Source organism: Pinus tabuliformis, chromosome 5_2, assembly GCF_031772625.1.
Source record: "Pinus tabuliformis cultivar Carrire ecotype Pingquan chromosome 5_2, CPIR1, whole genome shotgun sequence".
NCBI lineage: Eukaryota > Viridiplantae > Streptophyta > Pinopsida > Pinales > Pinaceae > Pinus > Pinus tabuliformis.
In genome coordinates this window covers 955,802,658-955,811,143 of record NC_142306.1, presented here as the reverse complement: position 1 = coordinate 955,811,143, position 8,486 = coordinate 955,802,658, and positions in this window count along the sequence as shown.

The window sequence follows — 8,486 nt, the reverse complement described above, 5'->3', positions numbered from 1 at the left end:
CAAGGTAGATAATAACAAGTTTATTGAGGCACTTGAAAGGCTTTCCAGAGCTCAGAAAAATCAAGTAGCAGTTAATGCAGTCATCCTTTCGAGTCCTTCATAATTGTAGAAGCAGGGATAGATGAAGATCAATCATGGAAATATGTTGGAGGAGAAGACTAATGGGGTAGATGGTAGTAGATCTCAGAGGAGACACAGGTTGGACAAGAAGGAAACAATGAAGAGTGTCAGATTCTTGGATACGCCTGACATGACTAATAGGCATGGGTTTTATTCTAGTTACTCTTCCAGGAGACATCATTGCCATCACCACCAGCACCATAGGAGGAGTGAGTAATTTCTATAAGAGTTTAAGAAATTCAAGCCTCCTACTTTTGATGGAGAGATGAAGAAGTTAGAAGATGCAAAAGCATGGCTACTTGGGATGAATAAATTTTTCAGATTGCATAACTACTCAGAGAACATGAAAACCAAGATAGCTACTTTGAGTCTTAAAGGGAAAGTAGATATCTAGTGGGAAGATGTGAAGAATGTCATAAGAATTAGAGAAGAGGAGTTGATTTGGGATGAGTTTGAGAGACTTTTCAAGGAGAAATACTTGTCAGAGAGATACTACTGGGCCAAGGAGTTCTATGAGCTAAAGATGGGTTCTATGACAGATGATGAGAACACAAGCAGATTCCTAGGGTTATTGAGGTATGTGTCTTACCTCAAGGAAGAGAAAGTGAATATTCAAAGGTTCATCAATGGGTTACCAGTAGCATTCAAATATCAGATTAAGTTCGATGAGTCTAGGTCATTGGAGGAAGACATCATAAAACTAAAGCATTTTTATGAGTAGTCAAAGCACAAGTTTGAGAACAAGCGTGAATGGAAAGGGAATGAGCAGAGTAAAGGAAAATGGACTCAGAAGTTGGGAAATCTCAGGATGTAAGTGAGAATGAACATGTGGCTCCTCACAAGAAGTTTAATGTAGTTGCGAAAGGACATGGATCTCAACCTGGATAGCAGCAAAATAAAGGTAATGATAGGGGACCGTTGTAGTGTTTGATTTTTGGTAGAATCATGGAAAAAGAAGGATTTTCCCTTTGTACCAAGGTAGCAGGCCTCAGATCTATAATTCTAAGGAGGCACGGATAGTTAGGGATGTTTGGTCATAGAATTTGTCGTAACGATGCAACACTTGATAACAGGTAGACATATCATCAGGCATCCATTATTGAGATGGAATGTAAGCTCCGTGATCAATTTGTTTCCATTTTGATGGATCCAAGATCTAATTATAGTTATGTTAGTCCTAGCCTGGTGGATAAGTGTGGCTTCAATAAAGAAGTGCATGCAGATTCTTGGCTTGGTTGGTGCAGTTGGCTACAGGGACCAAGAGAAGAGTTCATCATTGGGTGAGAGCTTGTGCATTTGAGCTGAATGGTATGCCTACATCGACACATATAAATGTGCTTCCTTTGGGTTCATATAGCATTATTTTGGGCATTGATTGGTTTTTCACTCATAGAACCAAGGTATTTTGTTATGACAAAGATATTAAGTGCTTGGATGATGATGGAGAAAGGAGAATATTGCAGGGAAAGAAGAAGCCTACATCAATAAGAATGGTTACAACCGTGAAAGCTAATTACAGTAGCAAGAAGGGGCGTGTATTGTTTGTAGAACATATTTCCACTGACAAAGGGAAAGATTTGGAGGATGATGAAGTCCTAAAGAGGTACCATGTTTTGCAATAGTTTTAAGATGTTTTTTCTGTAGATATTTTAGTTATCACCTCATAGAGATTTGAATTTCCCTATTGAGTTGGTACCAGGAGCAACACCAACATCAAAGTCACCTTACAAGATGAGCACTCCAGAGTTGGTGGAATTGAAGTTGCATCTTAAGGAAATGCTCGATAAAGGATACATAAGGCTAAATGTGTCACCTTGGGGTGCACCAACGTTTTTTTGTAAAGAAGAAGGATGATATGCTTCGATAGTGCATTGATTACAGGAAGCTTAAGAAGATGACGATCAAGAACAGGTACCTATTGCCTCAGATTAATGATTTGTTTGATCAGCTGAAGGGAGAAACATTATTCTCAAAAATTGATTTTAAATTAGGATATCATCAGGTGCGCATCAAGGAAGAATACATTTACAAGGCTGCATTTCGTACCAGGTATGGGAATTATGAGTTTTTGGTGGTTCCTTATGTGTTTGATGAACAATGTGTTGTGTCCTTACCTGGAAAAGTTTGTGATAGTTCTTTTTTATTATATATTGATATACTCGAAGAATGAAGATGAGCATGCATAACACCTAGCCGAAGTGTTGATATTGTTGAGAGAGCATCAGTTGTATGCCAAGCTCAGCAAGTGTAGTTTCTTTAAGTATCAGGTTCAATACTTGGGACATGCTGTTTCCAAGGAAGGGATAACAGTGGATCTAGAAAATATTAAGGCTATCATGGAGTGGTCAACTCTTAGGAATGTGGATGAGGTCAGATCATTCATGGGACTAGCAGGTTATTACAAATGGTTCATCAGGAACTTCTAAGGATTGGCTATCCTGTCACATCTTTGCATAAAAGAGGGGAAAAGTTTAAATGGATTGAGGAGTGTGTGGCTAGTTTTGAACAATTGAATAATTTTCTTATAAATTCTCCAACTTTGAAGATTGAAGATCTTGATAAGAAGTTTGTGGTTTGTACAGATACTTACAAGAAAGGACTTGGTGGAGTCCTAATGAAAGCAGGACAAGTGGTATGCTATGCGTCAAGGAAGTTGAATGAGCATGAGAAGAACAATGTGACTCATGATCTCAAGTTAGTAGCTATCATTCTGTTGTGCTCTACAACAACCCCCCCATTTCATAACATTTTCATTCACACAAAAAATTAACATATGGAATGGGTCCCTTTTAAAATTTAATTGGCATCAATGCTTTTGTGTTCAAAAAGGTATGATAATCAAATGAGTTTATGTATTTAAGCCTTTTTGAATAATAGTGTTCCAATAATAAAACAATCTTTTGTTATTGCGATAAAGCGATCGCAAGATCGCATATCGCAATGACATGAGAAATATATTAAAATGGCACCTTGTTCTCCGCCGATGCGATATCGCTGTCGGCGATCGGCGATATTCCATGCACACCTAATAAGGGCACATAACTCACGCCCCGACGCGACGCGATATCGGCGATCGGCTATCGGCGCTGCCTCATGTGGGAAAAAACGCTTTAAGTTATAAACCCCGACCCGATGCGATATCGCTATCGGCCGTCGGCAGAATCCCATGCACTTTAATAAGGCGCTCGGGTCTTACCCCCGATGCGATGCGATATCGCAATCGGAAATCAGCAAATCACTTTATATGCACTTTGTTATGTTTCCACGCGCTAGTCCGATGCGATGTCGCAATCGGCACTCGGCAGGATCTTTTTCTAATGATTGTGTAGCATCTATTCCCCGATGCGATGCGATATCGCTCATCGGCAGTCGGAATTCTCAAACAGTCATCGCTTGAAGCCTTAAAGTTATATTGATATCCGGTTGATAAAGCGCAAATTTCAAAATGCCGTTAAATGCAGGGATAAGGTAATGCATGTGTATTTAAGACTTTGCCCCTTCGATTAACGAACACTTGCGTTTAACCGCCAAAATATCTGTTGCACGCTTAAGGGGGTCATTCAGCCAGATAACGGTGTAATAGTCACTTAATGGGTAGCAGGCCTTAAATCACCATTAATGCATTTGCAATATCTTCCCAGTGATTGGATCCGCAGCCACTTTTGAGAATTAATCTCACCACGCTTCAAATGATATATCTTTCCCGTTATGGATTGTCATTGTTATTTCCTTGTTACGATTTCTCTTGCATTTGTGTAGAATTCATCTGTTGAGAGAAGCCTGAGCATGATGGGGAAGAAATCCAAGAGGACCGCGGGCTCTACTGCTACATCTGTTGCAGGACAAGCTGCCGCAGATAAGAAGAAAGGCCTAATTTCAGACACTACGTGCACTGGTCTCACTAGGACTTCATGGCAGGGCACATATAATCTATTAGAGGCTGAGCAACCGAAAGTGACAGTGACAGAGGCTAATGTGGATGTACTAAAGAAGTCCGATGCTACTCTCAAAGACTTGGCCGACTCCTTTCTTCACAGGATAACAGCCAGAGAGCAAGTCCTTCCCTACACTGATGTAGTGCGCTGGGCAATCGAGGAAATTCCAATCATCGATAGAACGTTTCACACAAGGGATGGAAGGATTTTCGGGTCGTTCAAGCCAGAGCACCTAAGGCAAATGTATCATTTGCCCGAGCTGGAGAAAATCTATAACAAAGCCTTCGTGGAGAAATTTGCAGCCGAAAATGAAGTACAATCTGAACCCATCCGGGATTGGAGGCAGAATCCGGCCAAACACAAGCACGAAAGCTCGGGTAAGTACTCCGTCGATTCTTTGGCTTCTCCCTATTGCTATGCGGGGATTATGATGTGTAGACTATGGGGGTTACATGACTCTGCTAATTTCGACATAGAAATGGTTCCCCTGATGGAAGCAGCTGTTAATAGTATAATCATGGATTGGGCCACCATTCTTTCTTATAAGTTGGCCGTAGCTGTTCGTGACTTTAGAGCCAAATCCGTAGTCACCGAAAGGAAAATCCCACCATTTTATTATAGTGCTTACATTATGGATACCTTGTGCTTTAATTCTGAGTTTCCTATCCTCGGTTGGAGGTGGACCACCCAAGACCCTTCACCCATTCATTTGTACCATCATAAATTGTGGAAGTCCTCTTACAAGGACCATTTGTATCAAATTTGCAATGGTTTTATGGTTCCCATTCATTATTCCATTTTTGATCGGCCTATTCCCAAAATCTCCTATCTGGCTTCCTTCGACTTACCAGCTGTAGCAAGTTGGTTCGGAGAAGAGCATTTTACCTATGTTAGGGTTTTTGGGAGCCAGGCCAAGCTGCATGTTCTCCCTTTATATGTTCCAGACAAATTGTTGGCCCGAGAAATCTCCTACCAGATTATGGCCGAGAGTGTCACACAAACTCTCAAGAAAGAAAAGAAGAGGGGTTGGCCCTCTTTTCCCTTGAGAATTGGTGTTTTTACTCTGCATGATCTCAAGCATGCAGAAAAAGAGGCAATAAAGATGCAAGCTTTATCCCTAGCCACTATCCCAAGCAGACTCTTTGATCCAAATAAAACCGCCTACACTGCCCTAGAACAGGCCAAATTAACAAAGGTTGACCATCAAGAAGATGAGTTTGATGACCTGTTCATCGCCGCCGATACAATAGGCGGTGCCAAAGAGCTTGCTAGGATGAAATACAATGATGAGACGTTAACTGAGTTCAATAAACTTAGAGAGCAGAGGTTGCAAACTCTGCCTCTAGATTTATTGTCAACAACCCCAGCGTCTTCCTCAAGTGAGCCTGGTCGGCAACAGACGAGCCAACCTCCTGTTACAATTGAGGAACAAAAGAAACAACAGGAGGAAAGGCAAAAGAAGTTGCAGGCAGAAAAGCAAAGAAAAGAGCAAGCTGAGAGGCAGAAGAAGGAACAGATAGAAAAACAGCAAAAGGCGCAGAAGGATCAAGAACAGAGAAAGCAGAAAGAGATAGAGGAACAGAGGAAGAAGGAAGAAGAGGAGAAAAAAAAGAAAGAACTGGCTGATAGGCAGAAAAAGGAATTGGCAGATAGGCAGAAAAGGGAGCAAGAAGAGAGACAAAGAAAAGAGTTAGAGGAGCAGCAGCGAAAAGGACTAGAGGAGCAGCAGAGGTTAGAACAAGAAAAAGAGCGGAGCAAATCCCAGACAGAGCAACATAAACAGACCTCCATTGATCCTGAATTGCTTAAACAATGGAACCAATTCGATTCCATTATCAGTGGAAAGGAAGGCTCCAAAGACACAGACACCTCTAAAACAAGCGATGCACCAGATACCACTTCTTCTCAGGTTCTAAGCGGAACCAGCGGCCCACCCATTTCAAAGGATGTCGAAGTAATTACTAAAGACCCTTCCGATCAAATTGTTCTCCAGGTGGAAGATATTCCTCCCCTGGATGTTTTCTACAGCCCAAAGCATAAAGCTGTTGTTAAGCGCTCAAGGAAGAGACGAAGGCTTGATCAACCTTCTATCTTTCCTGAGAAAACAGTCACGGGCAATGTAGTCTGGAAGGAGGAATTGGATCCCTCCGATGATCTAACAAAGCTGTCGCAGTATGTGGGAGCTTATTCTGCAGCGACTATTGACAAGGCATCGGAGGTAAGTCTTCTATTGAAGACTAAGGACCAGGAGATTTGTGCATTACAGGCAGAAGTAACCGAGGCGAAAAACAAGGCAGCGCAGGTAGAAGAGCAGTTGCTGGCACAACAGCAAGAAAACAATGTATTAACCCAGCAACTGCAGGCCGAAAAGCAGAGGATAGACCAGAGCGCAATCCAGAAGCAGAAAGAATTGTCGGAGGCATTGTCACAGTTGAGAACGGCAAATGAGCTGATGATGAAATCAAAAGATGAGCAAATAGCTCAACTATCAGCACAGCTCGAAGACATCAAGGGCACCCAGAAAGTGAAGGATTTCAGAGCAGAGGCAGCTCAAATAAATAGCGCATTAATATCTCAGATTAGACTCCTATGCCGACAACTTACTGAGGCTGAGCCATTATGCGAAATATCTACAGCAGTATGTCAGCAGATAGAGAAAGCCAGAAATGAGCTAGATCAGGCCGAAGAAACCATAGCCGGATATCTTGATTGGCAAGATTCTGATGTGGGGAAAGCGGCGAATTTGCCCAGAATCTATGAAACGTACAAGGACATACTCTTCACGGAATGGAACACTCAGGTGATGAAAGCGGAAAGGGCAGCTTCAAGGTGTAAAATGATTGCCAGCAATATGATTGATTTAGTCAACAACACACTCTATTTGGCAAACATGATCTCCCAGTGCACACCTGGAAGCATAACAACAGCAAACATGATTGAACAAACAAGTTATCATGACTTGGAGGAACAGGGAAGGTTAATCGCTGGAGTAAATACTTTAACCTCCGAGGCATATTGGCTCTTTCTAATCAAGCCACACACTCAAAGGTCGGCTCTCAAGTGTTTAACAGATGCTCTCGGATGCCTAATCCCCGACATTCAGGATGCCACATATGATGCCCAGCTCACTTCGCGTCTCAACACTCCACCGGAAGTAGAGCCAATGCTGGCAATATGTCAGCTAAGGTTTAAAGGCAAAGAGGTCACCTGATGAAGCATTGCCGCCGACTGCCAGATCGCCAAGGAAGATGGAAGAAATATTTATTGATGCCAATTTAATATCTTTTCAGTTTCTTAGATATTTAGATTAGCTTAGTATTTATAGACCCTTTCATTGTTTTGGAAAGGGTCGTAAAATTTTGTAATAGACTTAAAGGCTGAAGTTTGCACTACTATGCTTCAGCCTATATTCTTTTGTGAAACTCGACCGATAGTTCTTAATTTAACGAGAAGGCTGTTTTATACAATCGCGCACTATTGTCTCTTGTTTGGAATGCTTTCTGGTTTGAAGGAAGGACTGCGACATAGCGATTAATATACTGGATTGTTAAGCAGTTTACATGGTACTTTTATCTGCATCTGTGTTCTTTCCTCTTATATGAATTGTTGTGTTATTATTTTTGCTATTGTTGAATACATGTATGCGCTGTAACAACAAATCTTCATGTCGTTCCACTATTGGATGTTTTGTGATATGCCCTCTCTTTTAATCATGCATGTAGCAATGATATGAATGACAAAGTGTAGTAATTCGCTATTATCACTCTGCATAACTAATTATGCAGAGCAGTCTTAAATGGTTTAAACATCTATGCTTTAGCGTTAGAGTCATCTATATGCCTGCCTTAAAGCACAGATTATCAAACGCTACGCTTTAAAAATTGATAAGCCCCGGGATTAGATTATAGTTAGTATATTTCGCCGATAGTTTTAGTTGTTCGCTTATCACCATCATATATCATAAGTCACTCATCCATCCCGTTTACTTATAATTCTTGGGAAACTGGTCCCATTATCCCCAGTCGGAGCCACTATTCCAAATGGAAAAGGAGCTGTACTAAGGTCCGGACCGGGTGGTTTCCCCAATGTTGTTGCAACGATTTTCGGGGCCTCAACACATTCATGCATTGAATATGTGGAGACATTATGTTCTTGGTAGGAGGTTCGTTCTGATGAGTGATCACAGTGGGTTTAGGTATTTATTTGACCAGCCCATTTTGAATGCCAGGAAAGTGAGATGGTCGTCTACCCTTAGTGAGTTTGATTTTGAAATCAGATACATTAAGGGTAATGAGAATAAGGTTGTAGATGCTCTAAGTAGGAGAGTATAGGTAAATCATATTTCTGTTGTGAGCTCTTATGAAATAGATTTGCAAGATCAGACCTTGAAAGTAGTGTAGCATGATGAGAGATACAAATAGCTGAAGTAGA